The sequence below is a fragment of the Pollachius pollachius genome, assembly GCF_949987615.1.
Source record: "Pollachius pollachius genome assembly, chromosome: 8".
Classification (NCBI taxonomy): domain Eukaryota; kingdom Metazoa; phylum Chordata; class Actinopteri; order Gadiformes; family Gadidae; genus Pollachius; species Pollachius pollachius.
Genome location: NC_136941.1, coordinates 5,520,345 through 5,527,844, shown reverse-complemented (window position 1 = coordinate 5,527,844; position 7,500 = coordinate 5,520,345). Strand labels below are relative to the sequence as shown.

Sequence of the window (7,500 nt, the reverse complement as noted above, 5' to 3'; positions counted from 1 at the left end):
GGCGTCAGGAACAACAGACCCCGTTTTAAGACTCTGCCGCAGGTTACAGAAGAACCCACCCAGGGACTGAGGTCCGCTTCCCCTCTCCTGGAATATGCCTTGTTGATTCACAGGACACTGTATAAGGTTGTGTAAGGAAACTTACATCCTTTGGAGCAATACTGTTCAGAAGACTTTCGTTCTTTCTGATGAATGCAAAGGGTAGAGGTGTAACGTCCCTGAAATGTATCGTTCAGGGCCCCAAATGGGTCAAATAATGCTATACACAGACAGACAGACAGACAGACAGACAGACAGACAGACAGACAAGGTAGGCAGACAGACGAAGCACACCCCAGCTGAACTGCGTAGGAGGAGTGTATCTGTGTGGGTCCATCACGGTGACAAGGCTCTGATTCTTCCCTGTTGACCGGCGGTGGTTTGTGGGGCAGATAGCCATCAGGGCTGCCCAGGAAGGGAGAGGTCAGAACAGGGAAGAGTGTGGGAGTGGAGGTCCCAGGGGAACCATCTCCGACGGTATCTCACTACGTCTCACAGGGTAGGGGGGGGGGCTTTTAAAACAGGACACCCTTGAGTCAACCGGCCACCTGGTCCTGTCGAAAGAACCTCAACGATGGCCTCCTGAATGCGATTCGCTACCTCGACGTTCCTTCAGCATCGGTGATTGTAGCGCGTCGAGCAGATGTGCGCTAGATCCTATTAGTGTTGTTGTTCTGCGTCACTAGTTTGAGGTGTTAAGAGACTGTGCGTTTAATGACTTGTAGGATGATTAGCATGAGCCTCGTTACAAGTCCCTGGCTGTTTATGACCTGCTAATGTGTTGGCGTATCTGCGTGGGCTCATAACATGACTAACGCACACAGACACGCACATGTACACACAAAGACGTATACACCCACGCGCACACGCACACACACACACACACACACACACACACACACACACACACACACACACATACACACACACACATCTGGCACGCTGCCCTCTCATCTGGGCTCCATCCTGTTCTCTCCAGGATGCTATTTTAGGCTGGACCAGACTGTTGTTGTCCTGATGACAAATCATTTTAAACCACCCCCTGCACCCCACAGCTGTCCAGTTATCTCCCTGGGAAACCACCATGTTGTCCCAGTTCATTCTTTCTCATAAATAAGGGGTTGTTTTGTTGACATAATCTGTGTTGGGTTAGATTTATCTCTCTATACTATATCAAAGTTTCGTCTCTTCACCTTAACCCGTTGCCCTGAATGTTAAACGTGTAATCTCTATTTGTAATCTTAGAACCTCTATACGGTTCTAAGATCTGTAAGGTTCCTCTCAAAGTTCTACTCAATGCGTGCTTCTCCTTCCAACTCTAAACACTTCCGGACAGTTTAGTTTTCCATGCGTATCTCTAGCTGTCCCGCTTGCCCTTCTCTGCCCCAAACGAGGCGCACACACACACACACACACACACACACACACACACACACACACACACACACACACACACACACACACACACACACACACACACACACCGCTCTAACCACAACTATACATCACAACATGTTGTTCTCACAGAGAGCTGCTCCTCCTAATCTTCGATCTGACTCGAAATATGACGTCCGCAGGGAATACAGTAATAATACGCTGAGGTTGTGGCGGGGGGCAGACAGACAGATAGACGAATTGACAGGGCTTCTGAGAGGAATGTCACAAGGAAGCGATATGGAGGGAGGAGAGGGATGTAGGAGATTACAGCCCATAGTAACTGACAGTAAGTGACATTGCTTCGTCACAAGGCATTTCCTCTGCCCTGGGACTCGAGCCCAGCAGGCCAACTACCCCAAGTTCAGGCTCATCCAGACAGCCCGCCCCAGCTCTGTGGGCAGGGCAGGGACCAGACCTACAGGACTCCCTGCTGCTAACACATCGCTAGGTCCCAGGGTGGGAGGAGGAGGAGGAGGAGGAGAAGGAAGAAGAAGAAGAAGAAGGCGCCAGGGGGCTAGTGAAGCGGTCTCATGATATTAAATCCTACTGTAAGGCAAACTCTAACTTAGTCACTCATTAATTTTCCGGTTGATTATCTCAATGTCTGCGCGCTTCACTGGCGACCCCCTGGGAGGTCCAAGGTACAGGATCAGCAGGGGCTCGGAGGAAGCTCCTGTGGACAGTTAGGGAGGGACTCGGGCTGCTTGGTACGGTACAGCATTTGCACTGGACTTTTAGCTGTGTTTTAGCTGGCAGGATTTTTGTGAGAATTCATATTTTTTTAACCTTATTAATTGACCTTTTTCAACTAGCGGCCACATTGGTCAGTTGAGTCGGTGAACCTTCTAGAATCTTTGGGGAAGCCGTGACAACGTAATGGAAACGCATTGTAAACGCAGCGTCAAGGGGAACTAAAAATGTAAGCGTTGAGTCGTCATGGCTTCCATGGCTTCTAGAAGGTTCACCCACCCATCTCACCAACATGGCCGCTCGATGACTAAAGTCTAATGGGTCCTAAAGCGCTGGCTGAGCAGTCCGGCTTCAAGCTCGGTGTCTTGCACTGGCTGATGAGGCGTTTGAACCCGACCATGGGTAACGAGAAACGCCACCTGGCTCGGCGATCTGTCAGGTTTGGCTCAGTGCTCGGCTAGACTGACATCTGTTTGGCTAGTCTGTTTCAGATCTAAAAGTACACAGGCTTCTCCCCCGTCCACCGTGGCTGGAATCCCTAACCCTATTAGTGTTCTGTTTGTTTCTCAAATTCCATCCACAAGTATCAACTCAGGCCTCTGACTCCCTGACGCTTATCTGCTCAAACACATCCCATAATACCAAAATGTCTCTCCTCGGGCTAAACGCCCTACTGTTTATACATGCCAGTGTCCCCTCCTTCGTGTAGAACGTAGAGGGGGGGGGGGGGGGGGCAGGGGGGGATGCACAGTTCAGCACAGACAGATAAAGAGGAAGAGAGGAAGTGGGGGGGGGAGGGAGGGGTGGGGGGGGGTGGGGGGGTGGGGGGGTGGGGGGGCACATAACAAGAGCCTGCTGTTGTTTCCAGAAAGTCCGGAGGTCCTCACCCACTAAAGCAACATACACGGAAGATGAAGGGAAAGGAGGGGAGAGGGAGAGGAGGAGAGGAGGAGAGGAGAGAGGGGAGGGTGGAGGAGAAGAGCCGAAAGGAGAGAGGAGCAAGCGGACAGAGGAGAGGGAGGGATGACGAGGGGGAGGTGAAGGGGAGAGAGGCGGAGCAGGAAGAGGAAATGAGGAGAGAGGAGAGGAGGGGTCAATAAGTAGAGGAACAAAAAAAGGATAGAAGAGAAAATGGAAGCAAACAAAAACCTCCCACTGGCATCACAGCTCTCTGCCCGGAAACCTCTAGTCTAGAGCATATAAATCCCGCTCGTTAAAGACATGTTTTCAAACTGCCAGTTGGGATGGGAATAAATACTTTTCCCACCGCGCGGTAAGAGACATTACAGGAACACTTCATCACAGTTTAATGTGCCTTTCCGGAACACGACGGTAGTCACAAGGCCTCTTCGACGCAGTCGTGACGCATCGTCATCGTCATCGTTCACCACGTGACAGGCCACTAAGAGGGGAGAGAGGAGACAAGGGGTGATGGAGGGAAGGAGTTGGAAGTGTCCTGCGTTTTTGTTACCTTGACAACAAAGCTGACATCCCCCCCCCCCCCCCCCCCCCCCTTAGCTGGGAATCCAAACTTTTTTCCCGCCCTATTTTTGCAGCGTCGGCATGGTAACCACGGAACGCCTGACTCATCGTTTGCCACTGGTCACCTGGGCTCCAGGCTGACAGTTAATGGGGGCCATGGCTGCAACCTTTCGTCAGGTCGCTGAGACCATGGTTTTCCACGCCAAGCCTTCTTAAGCCAGCAGAATGTTTTCATTGTGAGCCCAGGGCAGGGTTTCAACGACCGGGCGGCGGATCTTAAAGTTCAACTTCAACGATCAAAACGTTTTTTTGTAGGTTAAAAAATGAATAAAACGGTACAAAACAGCGAACTCACCCGAGTAGGTTTTCCATAACAAACAACGTACTGTTGGCAGTCTCTTCAATCAAACATGTTTATTTTATTAGTTCACAGGAATGGCAAGCCTGGTGGCTTAATTTTAAACCATTGCCCTTTTAAAAGTTGAAATTGAAAGGTTACATCGAAGGAAATAGAAAGCAGATCAATGGCTGTAACTGCTCTGCACTCGGCTGGCTAAAGGGAGGGCTGGTCTTGGGTTCTTTCCTCGAGGATCAGAGTGAGTCAGGCCAGACGAGCGGATCTGACGGGAGATCTCCAACATGAGCCACCGTATCACTGACTGCTCTGCTAATTGCCGAGATAGGCTCACTGTGACTGTGTGTGTGTGTGTGTGTGTGCGTGTGTGTGTGTGTGTGTGTGTGTGTGTGTGTGTGTATTGTGCATGCATGCATGCATGCGTTGCATATTGGCAAGAGAATAAGCTTGTCTAATTGGCAAGGGAGTTCAGCGGCTCCTCTCTGAACAGACCTTCTAGTCGGATACGTCTGGTGATTTGGTTCTTGTTATAAATGCTTGGACACGGTGTTTCGCCAGGCCCGTATTGTACCACTCTGAGCTTTGATCACAATATCCGTCGTACTCTATAATATAACGATAAACAGATTTCTTCTGCAGGTTGCAATAGAGCTGGGACATGAAAGTCGAGCTTCTATGGTTGCTATTACGTCTTTTCGTGGTTTCAGCTTCCAGTGGTTTTCCTTCTCTTTTATTTTCTTTGGAATGTCCCCCTCTCTCTCCTCTTGATCTATGCCTTTCCCTTTCAATTCAATTCACAAAGCCTTATTGGCATTAGACACAAACGGTACCAATACAAAAGGAAGATACCAAGTTATACAACAGCAAACAGTGTTTCCAGATTGGGACAGATTGGGCAGGAAATCGGGCCCAATCTGGCAACACTGACAGCAAACGTGCACAGGGTGAGAGCGCGTTGAAGAGGCTCCTGTTTGAAGGCTTTTCCCTCTGCAGGCCTTGCAGAGCCTGGTTGTTTACCATCAAGAAGACAGCGAGCCAGAGGAAGACGTGTAGTGTTCAGGGTGTCAGGATTGTGTATGATACTCAGGGTTGACCTGGACCTCTGAGCCCATAGAGGGAGACCAGAAAGGATTTTATTTAGATTAGTATTTATGTTCTTGGTGTTGGGTCTTTACTGGAAAGGATGGGCCGGTTTATTTTAGAACGCCTCATGAAGAACATCTAGAGACGTCTCTGTTATTGTGTTGAAAGAAGCAGAACCACAGGGAGGAAAGTAGGGAGGGAGGGAGGCAGGGAGGGACAGGGTGAGAGAGGAAGGGAAGGATGGAAGGAAGGAGGGGAGGAATCAACGGAGGAGAGAGGGAGAGACGGAGGAGGGGAGGGAGGAATGGATAGAGGGGGAGGGATGGATGGAAGAAGAGAGATGAGGGATGGATCAGGGAGAGAGCAAGGGTGGGATGGATGGATGGATGGAGGGGGTTGATGGGATGGATGGAGAGAGTGAGGGAGGGATGGATGAAGGGGGGAGAGAGGAGGGAGGGAGGGAAGCGCCGAGGCCTGTAATAAGGCTGCTGGTGAATCACAGGGGAAATGTTTTGTATTTCTATCATTTGTTGATGATCATGCTTTGTCCCAGGGGCTTCCTCTGCTGTTTATTTCTTTACCCGCTTCACTCTTCCAGCCCTTGTTTGGCCTGGGAGGAAGCACCCATGGGTGGGTCGGAAGGGTCGTGTGTGTGTGTGTGAGCGTGAGTGCATGTGTTTGTGTGTTTGTGTGCACGCTCCATAGCAGAGTGTTGTGACTGCTGTCCCCTGTCTCCCAAGACGAAGACAGCGGGAGAGAGAAACAGAGAGAGGAAGAAATAAAGAGAAAGAAAGATTAAGACAGAGTGAGAGACAGAGAGAGAAAGAGAGAGAGAGAGAGAGAGACAGAGAGAGAGAGAGAGAGAGAGAATGACACAGAAACACACAGAAACCCTTTTCTTTCCTTCTGGGGTCAAAAATGAGTGTGGGAACAAGCCTTGTGGGATAAAGAGGGAAAGTTACAGAGAGAGGGAGAGAGAGAGAGAGAGAGAGAGAGAGAGAGAGAGACAGAGGGAGGGAGAGAGAGAGAGAGAGAGAGACAGAGAGAGACAGAGGGAGGGAGGGGAGGGAGGGAGGAAAATATGTGCCAGTCAGTGAAAATTGTAGACGTTAAAAAAGGAAAAAGAAAAACAAAAGACAGATGAGCATTGTTTTGGCGGGGAACAGAAAACAGAGTAAGTGGCGCTGAGGCCAGCCCATAGGATAATGTCTGTATCGCCAGGGTCCCTGCCCCCCTCCCCACTCCCCAGCCCTCCGCCTTGACCTTTGACCCCCGGATAATCCCTAGTATTATGTGTGTAATTTCCGCCCCACCTTCCCATGGCGAGGAGGAACCCGACAGGCGAGGTCGTGTTATTACACCGCCTCCTCTGCAACGAAAGAAAATCAGCCTGGTGGAAACCACTACCTGGCTGTCCCCTCAGACAGGGAGGGGCCGTCTCCCGGGGGACCGTCCTAAACACTTGCCTCTGTCCTCCCTGTCTGCCAGAGAACACATGTGAGTCCATGTTGGTGAGTCCAATACAATACAATTGGATTATCTGGGGTACGGATACTGTTGAGTATGTAACTGAACGGTTAACTCTGCACCATTTAATCCTCCCTCCTCTGGTTGATGATGGTGATCGACGTGGGAGATCATTGTGGAAGCACAGAAAAAGGCATGTGACAGGCATTTAAGCTAGCCTCGGCTACCACTCCCAATGCTGGCCCACATTGGGAGCTGAGACCATCAGGGTCTGGGAACTTAAACAACTATGAGTTGACCTCTCTCTCTCACACTCTCTCTCTCGCTTACTCACTCATTAACTCATTCTCACTCTCCGTCACTCTGTCTGGCTTTACATAGGAAATGAAAGATGAGAGATTATATCGTTGCTGGGCATTCTCCTTCAAAAGTAGACTTCATTGGCATCACCAGTCCTGGTCGTGACAACGGTAGGCAACAATGTGTACACCACAATGGTGGTACAGGGCATTCCCACGTCTTGCCTCTCGCTTGTCTAGGAACCATATGCCCTGGGAACGCCAGTATCAAAGCCCCAGACCCGAAATATCTCCCTCTTTTCCGCGCTTGTTCTCAAACTGCTTTGATCTATTCTTCTTCCTTTTTTTATCTTCTTGTCTTAAGGCAGAGCAGAAGTGTGCTCTGCTCTGCCTCTGGGATTGATCGTCCTTCTCTGGGTTTGTGGATTGCGGGCAGAGGAGAGATGATTTCCAGATAAAAACCTGTGTAGAGTTCTGTGTAAGAAGAACCCATTCACAGAGGCTGCTGGAGCTGTCTTTGACAAACAGCCGTTTTAAAAAAAACATTTCCTCCACCTTCAAGTCACTGAAAGAGAGCTGGCAGTTATGTGAATGTGTAGGAGAGGATTGACACCACTCTAAAGTTATCGCTGCTCTCACCCTACTTCA

General features: G+C 50.0%; 1 protein-coding gene across 1 annotated transcript in view; it reads left to right on the top strand.

Annotated features, from left to right (window-relative positions):
• The window catches only part of LOC307079638 (tensin-2-like), a 52,575-nt gene that overhangs the window by 19,745 nt on the left and 25,330 nt on the right, over positions 1-7,500 (top strand).